General features: G+C 46.1%; 1 protein-coding gene and 1 non-coding gene across 2 annotated transcripts in view; one reads left to right on the plus strand and one right to left on the minus strand.

The window, feature by feature from the left end:
* Positions 1 to 517: 517 nt before the first annotated feature.
* The window catches only part of PASD1 (PAS domain containing repressor 1), a 94,166-nt gene continuing 71,452 nt past the window's right edge, over positions 518 to 23,231 (plus strand). The window contains exons 1-3 of the mRNA XM_085007586.1: positions 518 to 745; positions 2,967 to 3,064; positions 12,399 to 12,465. The gene's annotated coding sequence lies outside the window, so the exon portion shown is untranslated. The remainder of the gene's footprint in view (positions 746 to 2,966; positions 3,065 to 12,398; positions 12,466 to 23,231) is intronic.
* On the minus strand, positions 14,093 to 14,198 carry LOC146394827 (U6 spliceosomal RNA). Its single transcript, XR_014835973.1, has one exon. It is a non-coding gene; the product is annotated as a U6 spliceosomal RNA (small nuclear RNA).

Raw genomic sequence — 23,231 nt, forward strand, 5'->3', positions numbered from 1 at the left:
ATCATGTAACTGAGGGTAACCCCGCAAAGCTGTGGCCAGTGTCTCCCCAGGGAAAGGGCGGCAAGGAGGGCAGACTGTGTGAGATACGCTGCCTTCAGGTCTGGGTGGCCTTGTGTTTGGCAGGCGCAGGGACACATTTCTCACATGATCTCCCTTTGACCTCTGGGGTTCCAGGCACCACTGAGCCTGCCCTGCGAGCGGCGTCAACCTGGCAGGACTGGATACTCAACCGGCCACGCAGCCACGGACGAAGTGTGGTTCCTCTGCCGCTACAACAGCCCTCCAGATTAGGATGAGATCTGAGCGGCTTTAGTTCCTCAGTGGAGCCCAGATTGGACTGACAGGACCTGTGTCTTCTAGCTCCACAACCCTCATCAGGTGCGCCTCGCCTAGAGCCCCGGGATCCAGGGAGGGCCGAGGCCTGGGCTGGGTGGGGCGCTGTGACTCGGCGCTGAGGGGGCGGAAGGAGCTTCACCCAACCCTGTCCCGGAAGTGACCTCCCGCCATCAGACACCTCGCTGGGTGGAAAGGCTCCTCACCCCTGCTTGGCAACCTGGGAGCCTCGCTCCCTTGGCGGTTTCGCTGTTTGAGGCACCTCTTCGTTTTCAGACTTTCAGGGCCTTCAGTGAGGATTGGGCACCAAGGAGGAGCTTCAGCGCCCTCACTCCGCCCACCCCTCACTCCACCCCTGCTTGCAGTGGAGGCTCTGGACAGGGCCAGCCGAGTGGGCCGGGGCCATCCTGAGGTGAGGGCCACACGGAGGTGAAAGGCCTTGGGTGGCGTGGCGCCATCTTGCTCTTGCTGTGGGAGCCCCTTGGACAGACCATCTCCCCTGGGCCTTCGTCTTCCTCAGCACCCCGGGAGGGAGGGTTGGCTGTGAGGGCCCTGGGGTGCCTCTGTGGGAAGCCTGGAGTTTTAAGGCCTCCATAAGGCAGCCATCACAAGCAGCGGGAGGTACTCTTTGAATCTTCTTCAGGAATTTTGAGAAATTTCCCAGCATCAACCTAAACCTCAGAAACAGATTTTGGAAGGAAATGACGGGGTCGCAGAGCCAGACACTCCCCTGGGCAGTTGGCTCCAGTTGGGCCTCCCTTAGCACAGTTGAGGTGGGGTGGAAAGCAAGAGACTACTCACCTTGAGTAGACTCAGCGTGGGCACACTGTGGGACTGCAGACTTTCTGATTTGGAACACCATGTCACAAGGGTAGCTTTTCAAAGGAGCTACTTGAGGGTTTTTTTTTTTAATATTAAAATTTTAATACTGTATCATTTCAGTGGTATTTTCAAATTGAAGTAGAATGGGGTTAAAATATTGTGTTAATTTCAGGTGTACACCACAGTGATTATTTTTTGCAGATTGTGTTCCACCATATATTATGACGAGATAATGGTATAATTGCTTTCCCCTTCCTCACTCCCCTTTGGTAACCACTAGTTTGTTTTCTATGTGCGTAAGTCTGATTCTCTTGTAAATAAGATCATTCCTATTATTTCTTTTCTTTTCTTTTTTTAATAATGATTTTTATTTGTTTCCCTGATAGCTGGTTTACAGTGTTTTGTCAATTTTCTATGTACAGCAAGGTGACCCAGTCACACATGCATATATACATCCTTTTTTCTCCCATTATCACGCTCCATCATAAGTGACTAGACATCGTTCCCAGTGCTACACAGCAGGATCTCCTTCTTATCCATTCCAAAGGCAATAGTTTGCATCTATGAACCCCAAATTTATTTTTTAGATTCCATATATATGTGATATCATATATTTATCTTTTTCTGTCTGACTTACTGCACTTAATATTGTAGCCTTAAGTCCTGCATGTTGTCACAAATGTCAGTATCTCATTCTTTTTAATGGCTGAGAAATATTCCTGTGTATATACTTACCACATCTTCTTAACCCAATCATTAGTTGATGGACATTTGCTTGCAGCCATGTCGTAACCATTGCAAATAATGGTGCCATAACGTTGGGGCGCATATATCCTTTCACACTAGTGGGGCATTTTTGTTTTTGTTTGGTTTTGAGTGCATTGGCTTTGGGGTGTGTCTGTGTGAGAGTGTATCAAAACTGAGACCAGAGAATGCCCGGTCAGACCAGAAAACGCTTTCTTGGAAAAGGGGCAATACCGACATGCAAGCAGAAGCTACATCTGTGGACTTAAAAAGCTGCAGTATATGTGACCGAAGCCTAGAAATAAACGCCCCTATAGCAGTAAGTAAAGAGGACACCATCAAAGTAAACGAAGTCAACAAAAACTAGGTCGACAACTCAGTTTGAGGAAAATCTTTTATGGTTGGTAGAACCACTTATGTTAAAACGGTTTGAGTTATGTAAATTGATGTTTCTGAAACCGTCCATCTTTTGAAGAACATAGTCAAGTTGGTTGAGAGAAGGAAGGGACTCTTGAAGTTTTGAATTCTCTTTTCTGTCCGGAAAAGAAAAGAAAGACCTGGTTGTAGGGGGGAGGGCTGCAGCTGTGGCTTTCAACTCTTCTATGAATTTAAAAATTGGAGTTTTTATTTAATAATTGGATCCGATGAACCTACTATATAGGTAGCTAATTTACTTAATGATTTTGCCAGCAGTCTGGTCCCCAGTTTTATTTTGTTACTGGCAAACACATACTGGCTTCATTCTATGTGTTCAAATTCTGCTTGTAAATACCGACATAGTTTTTGACTCTGAAAGTAAAACTACCATGAAGTCATGTGCTAGGGGTTTGAAAATGGGGCTATCCAAAAGGAAAAAAAAAATAAATCGCCATGAAATGTGATCAGGTCATAAACAGGTTAAAACAGGAATGCCCAGGTGCTGGTGTTGGCCAAGGTGGCGGCCGTGGCGAGGTTAGTGGCTAGCAAACTAGGGAAGTATGATAAAAGGTGCTAAGTGATTTGGAGGTTGTGAGCAAGTACGAGAAGCCAGGACTTTTAGGATTTCAAGAAATTTTGCTCTTTCTCAGGTGGAAGCAAAACCTCAAAGAGAAGAAAACAGAAAGCTGTGAAATCTGGCAAGGCTGGCAGAGAAAAAGAGAAGAAGAGAGAAAACTGAGAGGGCAAGGTATGTATCGTTTCCCTGCTGGTTGTCTGGGGTTGGTTCAGCAGCAGATCACTCATTTCTCTGACCACAGACATGAAGAAGGAATTTGAACACGAGAATAATTTTCATGATACCAATCAGGGAAATTTTGCATTATTATTTTTCAACCTATTTCTTTAAACAAAATGAAATAAGAGGATCAACTTTTTCATATAGTAGTCAGAAAGAGAAAGACAAATACCGTATGATATCACTTATATCTGAAATCTCATATACGGCGTGGATGAACCTTTCCACACAAAAGAAAATCATGGACTTGGAGAACAGAGTGTGGTTGCCAAGGGGGGGGAGGAGGGGTGGATGGGGAGTCTGGGGTTAATAGACGCAGACTATTGCCTTTGGAATGGATGAGCCATGAGATCCTGCTGTGTAGCACTGGGAATGATGTCTAGTCACTTACGATGGAGTGTGATAATGGGAGAAAATAGAATGTGTACATGCATGGGTAACGGGGTCACCATGCTGTACAGTAGAAAAAAATTGTATTGGGGAAATAACAATAAAAATAAATAAATAACTTTTTCATATAGTGACTACCCCTCGAAAGAATAGGATGTTACCTTTTTTTTTTTTTTTTTTTTTTCCCCATTTAAAATGGCAGATGAGGCTCCCGGAGTTCCAGTTGCTGGATGTTGGGAGAGCAGTGTGAGCAGGCAGGCTGGGATGGCCCAGGGGTCTGGATTGGGCAACTGGGATTATTTAACGTACAATTGAATTAAAACGAATAGGCCCTTTGCTTATACAGCACAGTGGCTTGAGGTGTGGTTCCCTCCAGGAGACCTTGGGTGGCGGGTGAGGTCAATGGGGGGGCTGTGTGTGAGGACCCACTGAAGGGCAGTTGGCTCTTCTCATCTTGGCTGGTTACTTTGCTTCTCTTTGGGGATCCTTGCCTTTATGAATGTGGCTATTTCTATCAGGAAGATACATTTTTAAACACTGCTGTGAAAGGTTTTCATAGGTAAATAGTATAGTATGCCCATACATTTCTCCTTGTTATTCTTGGTGGAAGCAACACCTGCTTCGGCCCTACTTCTTCTCTCTTATTTTGAAATTGGTTGCTTAACTCTGAATATCATGACAGAGGGAATTCTCAGGCTGAATATCCATCCCAGGCAGTGGTAGGACCGCTTAGTAGGTCTTCTCTCACCCAGGGCTACAGCTGTACAAAGGAGAAAATGTCGTTTTCTAAGTAATCACAAATTCCTCGTGTTTTTATAAAATGCTGCAGGCAAATGGGTAGCCAGTTTATTTTAATTACTCCAGAAGGCATTGGCAGTGATCACACGAGAAATAAATACTGCCAATTGAAGAGCTTGCTGTGGGAAAACAGTCTAATTGTGTCCGAGGTACATAGTGTCATTTCGCTTGTTTCTCTGCCTCTTCTCGAAGAAAAGGGAGGCTCGGGGTGTGGTCATACCGAGGATCCTTTCCTTGAATCTGCAGGGAAGAGTTGGAAGACATTTGACCCATGATTTTGAAAGTACATGGGCCAATGAGGCCAGGTTGGAGAGGCCTTTGGGCTTAGTGATGAGAAGGCCTGGGTACCAAGCCCCTCATCGATCAGTCATGACTCAGAGAGATACCCGCCTCTGAGCACAGGCTTGGTCCTTGCAGAGATGGGAGAGAACCGTACCCTTCCATCGGTCAACAGACTGAGCTGGAAATTAAGACCCAGAGTCGTCGAGGTTTTTGTGGACTCTTGGCATCTCTTTATGGCTCCAGCGTGGGAAAACTGAGTCCTGTCTATCTGCTCTAGTCCTCAGAACTGCTCTGTCTGTCTGTCTGTGACTTGTGCTCTGTCTGAATGTTGGTAGGCGGGAGCTGCATGTGACAAAGGCTCCCCCTGGGTTTGCAAGGTGATAATTCCAGAACGTCTCTTGAGAGACGAGAGCCACATCATTGTCGGGTTGTGTAGTAGAGCACATTAGACGCCTGTGAAGCCGTTCCCCCAGTTTAGACTCTGCAAGAAAACTTTACAGTTTCCCTTCGTCCTTTATCAAGAGGTGTGGATCTCTGTAAGAAACACTGCATAAATATTAAATTGACTTACTAATATTATTTATGGGAAATACTGTTCTTGTTGTTGGATACATATTTATGGAGTATATGTCCTGACCTGAGTCTTGCTAATATCCCACTAGGGAAGACTGCTTTGGATGAGTTTTTCCTCTGATTCTAACAATTAAGCACACTAAGTAACAGGTTGTTCTTTAATTATAGAGTGTGCGTGACCGCTAATAAATGTACCCCATGGTTTAACCGTACAAGTTATACCTCTAGGAGGGCAGGCAGCGTTTCATATGCTAATCCCTGACATCAAGGCACACTAGATACGACTCAATCAAGCTAATATTTAGCTTTGGAAATGAAAGCATAAATTCATCAACTTGATTAGTGTTCTCTCTGGGTTGATGTTTAATCATAATATATGTATGTGCATAAAGTCCCAAGATTTTTCCTTTTTGTTGTTAATTTTTGGCAATGTATGTTTTAGTTACTGCAATATTTGTTGAATTCACGAAGACTCTTGTTTTAAGGAGAAAGCCAAGAGGTGTTGAATTCCCAGTGTGTTTTCCTGCTGTTTTTTCTCCTTGTTAATGTGTGAGCCTTAGACTGGCCACAGAACTTCCCCTCCTTGATGGTATCTAAAGCTCCCAAGAGTGACCTTATGGGTTCGTGAGGTCAGAGCCTAGCACCATTTTACAGGTGCACAGAGAGGCCAGGTGACTTGCCTAAGGTCACACAGGTACTGCAGAGCTGGGACCTGATTCCCTGACTTTGAGAATCTTGTCGATGTCCACTTACATTTTTTTGACTTTTGTATTGAAGAGTATTTGATTTACAATACTATGTAAGTTTCAGGTGAACGACACAGTGATTTAATGTTTTTATGGACTATAGTCCATTTAAGGCTATTATAAAATATTAGCTGTATTCCTGTGTTGTACAATATACCCCACAGCTTTTTTTATTTGGTACATGGTAGTCTGTGCCTCTTCATGCCCTCACCCTTTCGTGCCCCCTTCTCCCTTCCAGGACCCCACTGATAACCACTAGTTTGTTCTCTATATCTGTGAGTCTGTTTTGTTTTGTTATCTTCACGAGTTTGTTGTGGTTTGAGATTCCTTGTATAAATGACATCTCACAGTATTTGTCTTTCTCTTCTGAGGTATGTCGCTAGCATAACACCCTCCGGGCGCAGGAGTGAGCAAACTTGTGCACGCTCTTTGCGAGAGAAGTCTCGGTTTCGTACAGCCTTCCTGTAAGTCCCGCTGGTTTTCCAAGCAGCTCAGGGGTCTTCCCAGTGTCCAGCCCCAGGACCGAGATGCCCATTATGTGATCAGAACTGCCCATTTCCCAGGGAGCATCTCTGAGCCCTAGATATGCCCCCTCCTCTTCTGGGTCCACTCCGAGGTCCCAACCTAATTGCTTCTTTTTCCTTCCTTCCTGACTCCATATGGATCTTTCTTTCTTTCTTTCTTTTCTTCCTTCCTTCCTTCCTTCCTTCCTTTCTTTCTTTCTTTCTTTCTTTCTTTCTTTCTTTCTTTCTTTCTTTCTTTCTTTCTTTGTCTTTTTAGGGCTGCATCCATGGCGTATGGTAGTTCCCAGGCCAAGGGTTAAATTGCAGCTGAGGCCACTGGCCTACACCACAGCCACAACAATGCGGGATCCAAGCCCCATCTGTGACCTAGACCACAGCTCACGGCAACGCCGGATCCTTAACCCACTGATTGAGGCCAGGAATCAAACCTGCATCTTTATGGACACCAGTCGGATTCGTTTCCGCTTTGCCACAATGGGAACTCCCATGCGGATATCTTTTCACAGCCTTGGTTGTAGAAGAGTCTTTCTGCCAGTCTCCGGTGTGTTTTTGGTGAGAATCGCTCCACACGTAGATGCATTTTTGATGTGTTCATGAGGGGAGGTGAGCTCATCATCTTCTTCCTCCACCATCTTGGTCTCCTTCTGTCTGATTTTCCACTAGTTTTGCAACCTCTCCTTGTTAAGCTACTTGATTAATAATATTTTTAAATGAAAGTTTTACTTTCTTTAAAAATTATTTTTCCATTGATTTTGTGGGGGGGGGGGGGCTACAACCCCATGCATGTGGAAATTCCCAGGCCAGGGATTGATCCTGTGCCATAGCAGTGACAACATCGAGTCTTTAACTGGTAGGCTGCCAGGGAACTCCTCAATGAATAATTTTTAAAATGTGGATTAAGCAAGGTTTTTTTGGTTTTTTTTTTTTTAACTTGCTATCATCTTCAGGTCTCCCATTTGGGAGAATGAACTTGCAAGACCGCTGTTTCTTCATGGAAAGCGATACATATATCCTTTAGCGTAGGCATCAGCTGTGAAAGCTTCATCATCCTCCCCAGGCTGGGTCAAGCAGACAGAACTTAGTCAAGGCTGTTTATTCTTCGCCTTCTCTAGTATCAACTCTGTTTGCCGATCTCAGGAAACCTAGGTTTGAGCTCTGCTGTGTGGCACGGACCACACAGCGCTTTGACACGAGAAACCTTAGAGTAATAGGCGGGAGTCTGACTGGGGAAGTGGCAGGGCCCCGCTGCACAAAGGGATTGGACTTGGGGGTGCAATTCCCAAACAAAGTCAATCCACGTCAAGAATCTGGAAACTCTCAGTGCGAGCTGTTTCATTCTTCTGTGCCTTCCGCGAGAAACGAGTTGGAACCTTTCGTGTAAAGTTACAACATATGTGATCACAGAAGGTATTTGAGGTGTATTGAGCGGGAGGATATTGCAGCTGTCAGGGAGGGCACTTGCAGGGCTTCCCTTTAATGTGGCTGTGTCTTACCCATCAGCGTTGAGGAAAGGGATTGCGGAGCTGGGAGGAGGGCGTCTGGCCTGGGCAAAGCCAGGTCAGCAGCAGGGATTCCAGGGAGAGCCCCGGAAGTGAGGTGGTCCATGGTTTTTCATTCAGGAAATGGAAGATTTCTTTGGGCCCTCTTCCTTCCTTCCTTTTTGTGGCACCCACAGAATTTGGAAGTTCCCAGGCCAGGGATCAAACTTGCGCTATGGCAGGGACAATGCCGGATCCACCAGGGAACTCCATTTTTTGTGTGGCCCGTCTTTCTAATTTGAGAACTGTGTAGCTAATAAATTGAGAACCCTTTTACTAAAGTGGTGTATATTTTTTGATATTTCGTGTGATATTGGCACATAAGATCACATGTTGATCTTAAATTATTTTTGCTGCTCGTGGGTTTTCCGTAGTGGATATGGCCCCTTTTGAAAAAATATTCACAGATTCTGGGAGACACTTTCCCTGATTTTTTTGGGGTAAGGCAGCCTAGGGTACACAGAACAGTGGAATCAGATTTTGGAAAACGGAAGGTTAAGTTGGGAAATTACCTTAAGTTAAGGGGGTTAAAATAAGTTAAGAGAAACCCTTAACTTCTAAAGGGCTTATTCCTTAGTTGAAAATTAGGGATCGGTTAGACTTGCCCTGGAAACAAAGTGTATTTACAGCAATTTCACAGCCACATTAAAGGGACTGGAAAGAAATCATCCGAAGTGGCAGTATTTGCCTCTGAGTGGTAGAATTGTTTGCCTTGCGTCTCCGTTCTATTTTGTAAATTTAGCACTCTCCAAAAGAGGACAAGGAAAATAAATTTCCTTTAAAAAATGAAATCAGTGAAAGAAACCAGAAACTTGGGAAATGATTAGACAAGTTCTCCAGAACTTTCCAAGGGGCTGCGTGGTGCTGAAAGGGCCCTGATCTCTTTAGGAAGTACTGTGGTTGGGCTCCAGGACCTTTGTCTCGAGTGATGCTCCAGCAGTGGGCACTCCCTCACTGCACACCTTTTGGGTCTGAGGCTGACAACTGTCCTGCTTTTTTCTGGGAAAGCCATCAGGCCCTCGGGCTGCCAGCTGCATTAGCTGTACCCAAAGGAGGCGGTGCATGCATTGTTTTACTGTGGATTGTCAGCTGCCTAAAGTGGCCCACCACAGCCTGGGGACAAAAGCTCTCCCTTCGGATTACGCTGCCAGGTTGGAGAGTGGCCCTTTCAAGGCTCTAAGGGGCCTCAAATAGGGGCTCTACTCAGCTGACCACCTTTATGCAAATCCCTCTTCTTTGTCCTAAGGGCCCCTTAACAGAGGCCCGCTAAGCCTTTCTGAGCAGATAGGCTTTGTGTGGGGCTGGCAGGGAGATCGCCCAGGTTAGGTTTTCTTAGGAAGAAAAGCGGATTGAACTGGTTGTGCAGAATGCTATTGTTGCTGATCAATTGAACACCGGCAAAAAATCTTCTTAGTTTCAAGATATTCTTGAGAAAGAACAAACGAGTCCTCAAATGGAACAGGCTGAAGTGGTGTAGCGTTCGGGGGCGCAGAGCCTGTTCGTTGACATTCTGCAAACTATCACACATCTTTATCAGTTTCCAGCTCTCTCCTGGTTTCCTTTCGGATCCTGGGCTTCCTCATATTGCCTTGGCATCCCGAGGCCATGCCCTTAGGGCACCCTGGTGATGAGTCTTGCCTCTGGTAGGGTAATGTACTCCCCACGCTGGCTCATCGGGACCTCCACGACCGCATCCGAGTGTCTCTCATGTCTCTGTGGTCGAATGAGTAACTCCTCTCCTGTACGGGGTGGGTTTTCTTCCTTCTTTCATTGATGCCTACCTGTGTAGAAGAACCTACAGCTGGTGAATTTTCTCTCCAAACTCTCGCATAGCCCACTTTGCCTTTGGGAAGGGACATCCTTGGTCTTGCTGCCTTCAGCCACTTCAGCCCCCACTGCCTCCGGGGGCTGTACCGCAGTATCACACCTGCCTCCGCATCATGTTTTGTCTCTTCTCATTTTATTTTATTTTAATTAATTAATTTATTTTTGCCTTTGAGGGTCACACCCGCAGCACAAGTTCCCAGGCTAGGGGTCAAATCAGAGCTCCAGCTGCCGGCCTATGCCACAGCCACGGCAACTCAGGATCCTTAACCCACTGAGCAAGGCCAGGGATCGAACCCGCATCCTAATAGATGCTAGTCAGATTTGTTTCCGCTGTGCCACAGTGTGGCCTCCCTCTTTGAGAGCATGCCCGAAATCCATCCCTTTCTTGAACTTTCTTCTGTTCCTTCTGCAGCATCTCCCTCCTAAACTCAAGCCTTTCCTCAGCCTGTCTGCTGAAGCTCCTGGCCTCTTCGCGCTTCAAGTTGGTTTAACCGTATTAGTCACTTCTCGGAAATTTGCTGTAGTGCCCAGCTACTTTATACATTAAATGAGAATGGTAAGATCTTCAGTTGAGAGAACCCGGCCTGTTTGACCACATCAGTTTCCCCATTGGATTCTTACACTTTGCAGTATCCCAGCGTCTCAAGTTTTAGAGAATTATTTTGACACCTATGTAGCTCTTTGAAATAATTATTGTTTCTCTGTGGGTCTTTTAGCTTTAAGGGCTGATGACGACAGCAATAAAAATAGCCAGCACAGTGCCTGGCCCAGAGTAGATAACTGTTTGGGACATAACTAACTAACTAAATGAATAGAAGCACTTGAAATGGGCTGAAGACACCCAGGAGCCAGAGCCATAGGACTCAGTGTCCTGAAAACAGACTTCTTGCTTCCTTGGTAACTTTCTATGGCGTGCCAAGTCGAATGAACTTTAATAAATATAGACCCCCAGTGGCTAAAATACTGCAGTGTAGCGGGTAATACTTTCAAGTTTTTGACGCAAAGTCAGAATTTCTGTGCGTTTGTCTGTGTGAATCTTCCTGTTTAAAAAGTGCTGCTGTGAGGAGGTTCTTGTATAATTTCCTTTGGTCTGTCTCGCCAGTTGATTGATCCTCATGCAAATGAACCGAAACCAAAGCGAACTGACTTAGCAGATTCTTAATTAAATGGTTCACGAAGATCGCTCGCCGTCATAGTCCAGTGGGAGAGACTGACGAGGGCTCAGATAGTGGCCCCATGTCCTAGAAAGTGGCAAAGTGCCCCAAGAGGGTAGTGGACCATGAGCTCTAGAGGGTTCGGTGGGGGGAGGACTCTGAGGACAGCACGTGCGAGAGAGCATGCTGCGTGATTCTGGAAAAACCTGAGAACAGCGGTATCTTTTTGGACACACATTCCCATGTCAGACCTTCACATACCTTTGGGCCTCATAGATGCTGCAGACTATGTCTGGCAAACATCAGAAAGAGATTTGGGTATCGTGTAATTTGGCTTCAGTGTCTGTTAGTACCATCCAGATAGCGCAAGGCTTGTGTGCCGCCTGGAAGGCAGGCATGCTCCCTGCTGAATGCAAAGAAAATCCAGAACACTTGCTGGAAGACATGCACTTCTATGTCTATAAACCAAGTCAAGTCAAGGATTGCAAGTAAAAAGGTTTTTCTCTAACTGCACAAAAAGGAGAGTTTGTGTAGCGGCAGATCTTAGCGTCATCTCCAGGGCTTGCTTGTGTCAAGGCAACTGGACCAGTTAGCATCAGAAAGCTCAGGGCCTTTGGTCAAGTGGGCTGCCATTGTGATTGGAGGGGGCCGAAATTAGGGGAAGACTAAGGCTATTTGACTTCATGGAGAAGATGAGGGCAGTTTAAGAACATTGTTGGGCGAGGAGCAATCCCACTTTCTCCAGCCCATAGCGCTGCTCTGAGAACCGCAGCACTGTGTGGAAAAGTCAGTTCTAACCTGGGAGGTCTTGGTAGTTGACAAAGCTTCTCTTATCTTTATTTTACCTTTTTTTTTTTTTCACATATGGAGGTTTCCAGGCTAGGGGTCCATTCGGAGCTGTAGCCACTGGCCTACGCCAGAGCCACAGCAACGCAGGATCTGAGCTGCGACTGTGACCTACACCACAGCTCACAGCAATGCCAGATCCTCAACCCACTGAGCAAGGGCAGGGATTGAACCTGCATCCTCATGGATGCTAGTCAGATTTGTTTCTGCTGAGTCACGATGGAAACTCCTTATCTTTATTTTAAATGTGCAGTTAGAGGTTCCCATTGTGGCTCAGCAGTAAGGAACCTGACTAGTATTCATGAGGTTGCGGGTTCGATCCCTGGCCTTGCTCAGTGGGTTGAGGATCTGGCATTGCTGTGAGCTGTGGTGTAGGTCACAGACAGGGCTTGGATCCTGAATTGCTGTGGCTGTGGCGTAGGCCAGCAGCTACAGCTCTGATTCAACCCCTAGCTTGGGAGCCTCCGTGTGCCACAGGTGTGGCCCTAAAAAGCAAAACAAATTAAAAAAAATTGAAAAATAAATAGATGTGCAGTTTCATGATTATGGACTTCCCTTGTGTTCCTAGGAACACTATTTTTGATCTAGAAATATCTCTTTCTTCAAAGGTCAGCTGGATAGACTATCTGGTGTCCACAGACAGCACTCACCAGTTCCTTCAATTCTCATTCTTGGGTAAGAAAATGGCTTTTATCTCTTAGATTTTTCTTTTATTCTTACCTTTTATATTGTACTGTGTGCTTCTAACCTAATATGAAGTGAGAGTCCCCTGTAAGTGGTTGTGGGGGAATCTAAGTAATGAGCTGCATTTTAAAATTATAACATTAGCCCCTGAATTAGTCGATAATTCATCCAGTCAGGACATGCTTAGTTAGGAGTTCCCTGGTGGCTTAGTGGTTAAGGATCTAGTGTTGTCACTCCTAAAGCTTGGGTCACTGCTATGTTGCGGGCTCTATCCCTGGCCTGGGAACTTTCTCATGCCGCAGGCATGGCCGAAAAGGAAAAAAGGATATGATCAGTTAGTTAAAGCACAGGTCAAGATATAATATCAGAAGTTTCTGTTGTGGCACAGCGGTAACAACCCAACTGGTATCCATGAGGACTTGGGTTCGATCCCTGACCTCGTTCAGTGGGTTAAGGATCTGGTGTTGCCGTGAGTTGTGGGGTAGGCTGGCAGCTGCAGCTCTGATTCGACCCCTAGCCTGGGAACTTCCATAAGCCATGGGTGTGGCCCTAAAAAAAAAAAAGATGTTAACATCATTCAAGTAGTCACAATTAACGCGAGTGAATTGAATACACATAACGCTGTGTCACACAAATAATAAAAATATCTGTTTAGAGTTGTTGGCTTTTGCCAGCTATGGATGTAAAATGCAAATCATATTTTATTCTGCTTGGACCCTCCAAAGGTAGCACTCTACCCATGTCCCTGAGAGAATTATAAAACCAGGTGAAGGAAAGAAAAGATATCTTGGTTTTAATTGGAGATTTTCAATCAGTGATTGTGTGTGTGTGTGTGTGTGTGTGTGTGTGTGTGTGTGTGTGTAGGCATGCATGTAAACTCAATTGTAGAGCAAATGCAGAAGAACTGAACTTGAATGCTGGTTTTTGCATCTAATTTTATATTTCTCTAGGTGTATATATGATGGTATATTCTCATAAATGAAAAACAACCTGCATATTTCCTATGAACTGTGATGTATAAAATAAAACGTAACACATATTTATTGTAATGCCTGTAATTTGGTATTTAGGTTCTCTGGCAACCTTGATACTTGTCATGAAAATATGAACAGATCTGAAAAGTAGGTTTATAAATCTTCGGATGTAACAATGATATTCATTCTCACCTATTTCTCCCCAAGGGGGCATTTCCCCAAGGATACAGTTGGTCAGTTCCATAAATATCTTTGCAAAAACTGCCTGGGACTTAAAGGTCTCTCATGCCAAGTTGCTCATTTTATGACAGTATCTCAATAGATACATGGATTGTCCTGTGCACCCTTGAAATTCTATATACCAGGAATATTTCCTTGATATGGGAATTTCAATGTGATGAGACACCTGGTCAACAGAGTTTACCTTGTTTCTGGCTTCAGAGTTATTTAGATGTTGGAGATTAAGGTCATATTAATTTATGGTTCATATTGTTTGCAAAAAGAACATTACCCTACATAGCGAATTCTGAGAAACGTGTGTAACACTCAGTCATTGCACTTGCTCTTTTTTATGTTGGAAGAAAGGCTTCTGTTTTCCTTCTTTAAAAAAAAAAAACAACACAGCTTTATTGCTCCACCTGTACAAAAATCTGGAAGGCTTCACAAATTTGTGCCTCATCCTTGCAAAGGGCCATGCTAAGCTTCTCTGGATCATTCCGGTTTTAGAATGTGTGCTGCAGAAGCAAGCACTCCTTGTAACTGTTCTTTAAAACAAAAGGTGACCTGAGAGCGCTTTATCTATCGAGCTGTGTCCAACGCTATGGGCAGGCTGTGCCAGGGGTGTCTTGGGGAGCACCTGGAACTGAAACCAGTCAACCAGTTGAAAGCGACCTGTGTAGTTACCACATTCTTCTTCCCCTGGACCCTTTTCAACTTTGGGGGATCTCAGACTGGTATTTTTGGAGTTCCCTGGTGGCTTAGCAGGTTAAAGGATCTGGCACTGTTACTGCTGTGGCGTGGATTCCATTCCTGGCCCAGGAACTTCTGCGTGCCACAGGCACAGCCAAAAACAAAAACAGCAGAACAGACTGGTATTTTTATCCTGGAGCTCATTAAATGTTTATTGTTAGGTTTTCAAATTTTCCTTGCTGTCACTCCTAAGTGCAGATGCTTTTGGCCATTGAAGGTGCTTGCGGATGGGAGGGCAGGCATTGCAAAGACACGTTCCCAGTGACCCTGAACCCATGGAAAGCCCTGAGGGGTCTTGTCATGAAGAAAAAAAAATCTACTTCACTGTATTCTACTCAGCATTTTCCAAACGTACTCGCCCAAGGAACACTTCACTTTGTGTCTTCATTTTTTCAAGTTTTGTTGACATACAGTTGATCTATAATGCAGTGGTAACTTCTGCTGTACAACAAACAGGAACTCCTCACTTTTATTTTTGCTGCCTGCCTATTAACACCTTTGTGGCATTAGTGTTCTGCCGAGCAATGGCCTTTAGGAAAGTCTGGGCAACGCCAGATCCGAGCCGCGTCTGCGACCTACACCACAGTTCACGGCAACGCCAGATCCTTAACCCACTGAGCGAGACCAGGGATCGAACCCAAGTCCTCATGGATACCAGTTGGGTTCTTTACTGCTGTGCCATCCCGGGAACTCCCAAAGTCTGGGTTACTTGTATCAGGCTAGTTCATGTATGTGAGCACCAGCATCTCGCTTGGTTCTCTTGAACTCCCCAGGAATAAGATTTGCCAGCCATTCCTGAGCAAGAAGAATATCGGGAGTTCCCGTTGTGGCCCAGTGGGTGAAGAACTGACTAGTATCCATGAGGATGTGAGTTCGATCCCCAGCCTGGCTTGGCGAGTTAAGGATCCGGTGTTTGCTGTGGCTGTGGTGTAGGCCAGCAGCTGCAGCTCCGATTCGATCCCTAGCCTGGGAAACTCCATATGTCCAAGTGAGGCTGTAAAAAGAAGAAAAAAAAAAAAAAAAAGGAAGAATATCAGCAGTTAATTGCAACTCTCAGGTCAACAGGCTGTGAAGTTTGCATTGACTCAGGGTCCAGCAGGTGTGCAGGTAGCAGAAACTGCCCTTCTTTGCCATGGAGATGAGGACAGAAAACAGCACAGCCTCCCAAACCGAGACTGAGATTTGTTGACATAGTCCCTCTGCTCTTAGCAGCTGCTGCACGGGGACAATATTTGCTAGAGATCTTTCCCCTGTCCCTCTCCACTGAGTGGCTTTGAGAGGATGGGCCTTGGGGACTGAGTCCATGTCTCTGGAGAGAAGGTGCAGGGGGACCAGCATCACACCTGTGGCCAACAAGGAGGCTCCACCTCTTCCCACGAAGCTGGGAGGGTACGTGGCTTCAGAGAAGAGTTAAAGAATCATTTGCTGAGCCACAGACCAAGTCCAATTCCATGTTTCTGAGAACCCATCTTTTTCCACTGTAGAAAAGGGAGTTTGCCTATGGTTTGACAAATTAACTTTTCTTTAAAGAAACAGTAAAAAGTAATTTTCCCATACTGCAAAAATTGGAAATGCTTGGCTTCAAGTTTCAGTGAGTTTTCTTTTCAACAAATATGATTGGAATTCTATTTAATACGTAATTTTAACAAATTAGCATCTGTTCATACTGTATATAAAGTAGATCTAATGTGGACAGTTTCATACCAAATGTTTATCTTATGAACCAGTAAAAACTCGTAAATAGGGAGTTCCCTTGTGGCTCAGTGGCTTAAGAACCTGGTGGTGTTACCACAGCAGCTGGGGTTGCTGCTATGGCTCAGGTTTCATCCCTGGTCTGGGAACTTCCACATGCCAGGGGTTGGGCCAAAAAAAAAAAAAAAAACCTAAAAAACCAAAAACTTGTAAATAAAATTTGGAAGTTTAACATAAGCCTTTTATTTAGTTGAGGTGTATCTTGGTCATTTTTATAAAATCTAACGGAAGGAGACATAGAATTTACGGACCGGATGGACCCTGGCAGCCCGGAGGTAGCTCCAGATGCTCCTGCCTGTGGCCCAGCCTGTCCCTGCGCCCTGCAGATGCGGGACCAGTTCCCGGGATCCTGGAAGCCACGCCAAGCAGCGTGAGCATGCTCGGTTGGAACGCCTGCCTTCGAGCCTTCGGGCTTCCGGGACCACTAGGCCTGTGTGCACAGGGGCCACCTACCACCAGAGGCCTATCTGCTTAGGGCCAGTGCTTCCCTGAACTTAAAAAAAAATGAGCTTCTCTTTTCCTGGAATTTTGGAGGCTGTGCTTCAGTGCTTTACAGTTTTTATTGTAAAGTAACATTATGCAAGTCGGTTTTCCTCAGTGATGTGAAATTGAAGTTTCTATTGAAATGAGTCAAAATCGTTTTTCTTCAATAATGGTTTGCTCTCTGATCCGCTGCGGCAGTTTCAGGTCTACTTTCTTTCTTTTTTTTTTTTTCTTATATTCAGAGCGGATTTTATTTATTTTTTTAATAGTTCTTTTTTATTACTCAAATGAATTGATCACATCTGTAGCTGTATAATGATCACAACAATCTGATTTCACAGGATTTCCATCCCACAGCCCAAGCACATCCCCCCACCCCCAAACTGTCTCCTCCGGAGATCAGGTCTACTTTCTTTGTGGTTCTAAGACTGACAGTCTGAGCTTTCCATTAGTCAGGGAACCCTGAGCTTCACTGTGGCAGAGTTCAGGGGGCTGCCTTTGAGAGGAAGTATGATTGCTTTAGCCAGGTGCTCCCTCGCTGCTTGTAATATCCGATTCCAGCGTCTGTGCCTCTGTCTAGTCCTGTGTCCACTCTCTATTCCTCCTCTCAGCTTCTAGAGCACTTGTAGTTAGTTAGTTATCTGTTTACAGGTCTGATCTCTCAAAAGGCAGTCCATGTCAACTTATCCTTTAGCCCCCAGATTCTGCCATAGAGTCTACACTTAGAAAATGTCTCTCACACGTCAAATGAATAAATAGAATTTGACTTAACACACAGCTCTTCAGGAGAGATGTTATCTGATGAGACGGAGCTTACCTTTGCCTCCATAATTTAGGGTCCACTTTTTACATAAGAGCTACCTGGAAAAGAGACCCAGGATATTAGGAAGTAGATTTTTCCCCTGTTGACCTTTTTCCCTTTAACAAGTTCTCTTTTTTTTGTCTTTTTGCCATTTCTAGGGCCGCTCCCGTGGCACATGGAGGTTCCCAGGCTAGGGGTTGAATCGGAGCTGTAGCCACCGGCCTACGCCAGAGCCACAGCAACGCGGGATCCGAGCCGCGTCTGCAACCTACACCACAGCTCACGGCAACGCCGGATCCTTAACCCACTAAGCAAGGGCAGGGACCGAACCCAAAACCTCATGGTTCCTAGTCGGATTCGTTAACCACTGAGCCACGACAGGAACTCTAAGTTCTCTTTATTTCTTAACGTTGAACTTTCTTTCTTTCTTTTTGTCTTTTTAGGGCCACATCCTCCAAATATGGAAGTTCCCAGGCTAGGGGTCAAATCGGAGCTGCAGCTGCTGGCCTACACCACAGCCACAGCAGTGCCAGATCCTCAACCCACTGAGCCAGGGCCAGGATAGAACCTGCATCCACATGGACACTAGTTGGGTTTGTAACCCACAGAGCCACGGTGGGAACTCCTTCTTACCGTTATACTTTCTGAGTTTCTCATTTTTCATTTTTGATAAATTCTTAGGTCGATTCTCTTAGAGATGAACCAGTATTGGAAAGTGGGGACTAATTGATGAAAAGGGGAGAGGAAGAGAATAGGGTAGAGGCAGAGAGTGTCCATTGACCAAGCCTGTAAAGAGAGGCCGTGTACAGCCAGCTCTGTTAGCTCAGTTTTGCACATTGTTAGTGAGTGACCGAACTGGTACAGAGATGTGATGTGTCAAGGAAAGACCGAGACATTTTTCTCCTTCCATATCTGACTCTAGGAGAGGTCAAGAACTATTCTCAGCAACGTGTCCTTAGATATTGAAGGAGTTGAGTCTCGGCCTTGGTTTGAGTCCTTGAGCCGCTTGCATAATGACAGCAACAAGCACCCAAGGGGGTTCTGGGAGATCTCTTGGGTGGGAAATGGGGCTTGGAACCCATCATCTCCAAGGGCTGGAGGAAGGAGAGGGGGAAGGAATGAATGGAATGCACTTCGAGATTCTTACCACCTACAAAGCCTGAGTGCTGCTGCACTTCAGCCTTGATGCTGTCTAGATCACTCTTTGCTATAGACCAGAGATTCTCAAATACTCAAATCTTGTGTCTCACAAATCACTCTCAAGGGACTGGGCTCTCACCGGGATAGAAACCAAACTCCTCTGTTTTTCAGCAAAGGACACTGATGTGTTTAGACAGTTTGTCAGCATATTTATCATTTTTGGTGAGTTTCACGGACATGATCAGTTGCAGAAAGGTTACTGGACATAAATGTGGTCGCTACAGAACTTCAAAGTAATTTGTTGATGTAGGGCTAGGGAAGCAGAATTGGGAGAAACATGAGATGTTCGCGCTTATCCCTAGTCAGTTAGGAGGTCACAAGTGGAGAACGGAAGAGGGGAGGGTGCGAAGAGGGTAGGTGGGACACGTGACGTTTGCAGATGGGTAAAATGTGGAAAGAGGGCCAGTATGAAGCCGTGGAGCGAGAGTACGCTAATGAGTGAATGCACAGAACCTGCCGCCGACTCTCAGGGTAGCCTCTCTGGACCCCATTTTCCTCATGTGCAAACTGGGGAAGATAATAGAGCCTGGGATATAGGAAGTGCTTAATGTCATCTACTGTTATTCCTATGTTTCACTTGTATGAAAAGCCTTCCATCTTCCTACTGTTATAAAGCTAAATTCAACACATACGGTTGAATCAGAGCTCTAACCCAGGGGAGGGTTATTGCTTAAATATAAGAATAAGGCCCATCGTGGCTCAGGGGTTAACGAATCTGACTAGTATCCATGAGAACGCAGGTTCCTGGCCTCCCTCAGTGGGTTAAGGATCCAGCGTTGTCGTGAGCTGTGGTGTAGGTGGTTGCAGATGCAGCTCAGATCTGGTGTGGCTGTGGCTGTGGTAGAGGCTGGCAGCTGCAGCTCCAATTCGACCCCTAGCCTGGGAACCTCCTTATGCTGCAGATGGGGCCCTAAAAAGCAAAAAAAAAAAAAAAAAAAAAAAAAAAAAAAAAAAAAAAAAAAGAGTAACAATGAGAATGTCTTCACCTCCAAGGAACTCTTATAGCAAAAGGGGCCTGAGGATAGATTCCCAGCAAGTCACACCCTAGTGCCCTGGTGATTTCCAAGAGGAAGGATAGCAATATACTCTTGGTAACTAAATTGAAAAGTTTAAGGTATTTTTCAGTTGTACATTTTTGTTTGTTTGTTTGTTTGTTTTTATGGCCACACCCTCACCATATGGAAGTTCCCGGGCCAGGGATTGACTCTGAGCCACAGCTTCGACCTAGGCTGCAGCTGTGGCAACACCAGATCCTTAACCCACTGTGCCCAGGTTGGAGGTGGAACCTGCACCTCGGCAGCCACCTGAGCTGCTGCAGTTGGAACTCCACTGCACCACAGCAGGAACTCCAGACACAGACTGTTTTAACTTAATGGAATCCTTTTTTAATTGAGGAGTTAGAATGAATGGTCTAAATGCTTCCCCTTGTTGATGGTGAACTTTCCTAGAGCAGAGCCTATGTCAGCCTCGTCTCTGCAGATACATTGGGAATAGGAATAAGTACCCAGTGCTTTGTGTGTGTGGAGAATAATTCTGGGTACTTGAGGTATAGAAAGCAGAGTAAAAGTCCCCTGCCCCGAGGATGCCTACGTTTTAATACGCACAGGGCACAGTGACATGGGGATGGAAGGCAGCGTACCAGCCTCTCTGGATCCAGATCTCGGATGTGCCGCTTACTAGCTGGGTGCTCTCGGGCTCCGTTTCTGTGCCTCGGTTTTCTGAGATGCTGAGACGGTAACATTCGCATGTTGCCGCCTAAAGATGTTGCAAGAATCAGCTGAGTTACTTACTGTGGAGATCGGGGCCGCTCCGTTAAGTTTGGGACGGCGGAGGACCCAGGGGAGGGCTTTGGGAGGCGGGACAGGATCAGGCTGGCTGACAGGGGAGGATGGACTGGAGAGGGGCAGGAGTGGAGACGAACGAGGGGGAAGTGGCCGCAGGGCTTGAGGTGAAAGGGGCTGAACTTGAGGTCTGGCTTGGGAGATAGACTGGAGCAGTGGGGTGTGAGCCACGGTGCAGAGGCAGGATCCGCTGTCAGGCTGTGGATGCTGCTCACATGGGCCCAGACGGGGGCAGAGAAGGGAGAGAAGGGAGAAGGGCAGAGAAGGGAGCTTAGCAGCCTGCATTTGCAGGACTAGCTGGATGATGCTCGTACTGGGGAGTTTGGTCGGGCAACTGGGATTTTTCTCTGCTCATATCTTGGTAAAGATGAAGAATTTGACTTCCTGCTTCTTTAGAGAACGATCGCACAGTGGATGTGGAAGTTAATGCTGGAGAAGCCCTGTTGGTGCAGCCCAGGGAAAGAAATGTTGAGTTTGTTGAGAAATGAGGAAGGGGCAGGAGTGGACTTCAGGTTACCTCCCTGTTGTTGATCAGCCGAATTCCTAGGTGGCCTTGGGATTCTGGAGGACACGCCTGTGGCAGGGACACTCAGTTTGCCCATGGACGAGCATGCAGTTTACTTGGGAGTTTCATGTGCCACCCAGGCAAGGGCTGGAGAGCTCGGACGTGTCCCCTTTATTCATATGCTATCTTCTCCGTCGGGTGGGGTGGCCTCCAAAAGAATTTAGAGAGCTTTCAGGGTAATCACCCCGGAGTTTAAGAAGAGAGCGAGCAGGAGTAGCACAGCGAGGCAGGGAGCGCTCATCTTCCCTGACGTTTGAAAGGCAGTGCAGAAGGAGGTGGTGAAACAGTTGTGTAGACTCATTGGAATCCCAATTCTGGCCGTGTAGCCTCAGGCAACTACTTCAGCTGTAGTTTGAAAACATTCTTTTCAGCTTTATTGAGACATAATTGACACATAGCATTGTATAAACTTAAGCTGTACAGCCTAATGATTTGATATATGTATAGATTTGTGAAAAGAGGACCACAATAAATTCAGTTAATATCCATTACCTCTCATAGTTAAATTTTGTTTCCTTGTTATGAGAACTTTGAAGAGCTGCTTATTAGGCAGAGTGCCCATTGTGGGGCAGCGGAAATGAATCTGACTAGTATCCATGAGGATGCGGGTTCGATCCCTGGCCTAGATCTGTAGGCCGGGGATCTGGCATTGCTATGAACTGTGGCTATGGTGTAGGTTAGGTTGGCAGCTGTAGCTTGGATTCGACCCCTAGCCTGGGAACTTCCATATTCCACATGCGCAACCCTATAAAAGCAAATAACAAACAAACAAACAAACAAACAAAAAACCCAAATTAACCCCCTCCCCCCACAAAATCCCTACTTATTCGGCAGTTTTCAAACATCCAGTGCAGTATTACTCCTGTTGCCGCCCTGTACATCCCATCCCCAGAAGTAGGGTAGGCACTTGGGCATCCGTTATGTCAGAGAATCTTTGCAACAGCCCCGTGAGGTGGTGCTGTTATCATTCCCCTTTTACAGACGAGGACTCTCTGGCTCAGAGAGGTTAAATAACTTGCTCAAGTTCACATGGCAAGAAGCCCTGTAAGCATGTGTAACCATGTAACCACATGTTACCGTCTTGCCGTCTCACCTGGATGCCCTTTACTCAGGCTGTGTTTTCTGCTGTGGTGTTCTTCCGCCCGCCAGCTCAAGTCCTCCATGCCCATTACACAGCCATCTCCGATACCACCTGCTGTGACGCTTCTAGTCCAGCAGGGATTATTCCCTTGCATTGAATCAGTGGGTGCATGTAGATGTCTGTCCTGTCTGTATGCTGCCCAGGTACAGTGGGGACTGGGATGAAATGAATTCCTGACATTTCCAAATGGGCAGGACCATGGGAAGGTTTTATAGGAGATCCAGAGATGTAATTGGAATAAAACTAGGGTGAGGAATGCAATGGATTGCCAATCTCTTTCAGGGCCAGGGTCAGTCTGGATTGTACCATGTCGAATCGGGAAATATTCTGCCAGAATGGTGAAGGTTATACGAATCTTTTGCCTTTTCGTATTCCTTATTGCCTCAGGCTGAGAGAACATGCTGGACAGAATTCCCCAAAGTGCAAAACCAATAAGAGATGCACTTTTAGATCCGACTTTGTTTCTCTGAAGACCTGGGTTTGCCTCCCCCCCCCCCCAAACCTGTCTTAGGAACAGGATTAGCTGGGCGAGAGGTGCTCAGCAGCCTTTGGCTGCTCACCAGCATTTTGGCAGGTAAGACTCAGTGTTTCTCCATTTATTCCCTCTCCAAACATTTCTCCAGCCTGCGCTTTCTGCCAGGAACAGCCTGGGGTGCTGGGAATACAGACTCAGCAGTGGACACCATTGACTTGGCCTTGTCCTCAGAAGAGGCCATAACCTATGCAGAGAATGAGCCTCAGCTTTGGTCCAGTGAAGAGTGGGCATTTCCGCTGCGTAGGCGTGCGTGCCCTGTGCCGTCCAGTCATTTTCTTCATTGCTTGGCTTTTTGCCCACCACCTCACCCAGGCCAGCACCTGGGCCGAAAGAACTCATGTTTGAGAAAAGCGAAGGAGTCAGGAAGGCTGATTCTGGATCTCTTTTTGACTTTGCCACCTGCCTTTCTGGGCTTATTTGGCGTGGTACGTGGCACATACTACGTGGTCCACTCTAGGTTATTTCCAGTGTTGATTTTCTCCTTTGGAAAATTCC

The sequence above is a fragment of the Sus scrofa genome, chromosome X (assembly GCF_054392235.1).
Source record: "Sus scrofa isolate SSC_HxYL_T2T_F1_AM1 chromosome X, Sscrofa_HxYL_maternal_Yorkshire_Landrace_v2.0, whole genome shotgun sequence".
In the NCBI taxonomy this organism is placed as follows: Eukaryota; Metazoa; Chordata; class Mammalia; order Artiodactyla; family Suidae; genus Sus; species Sus scrofa.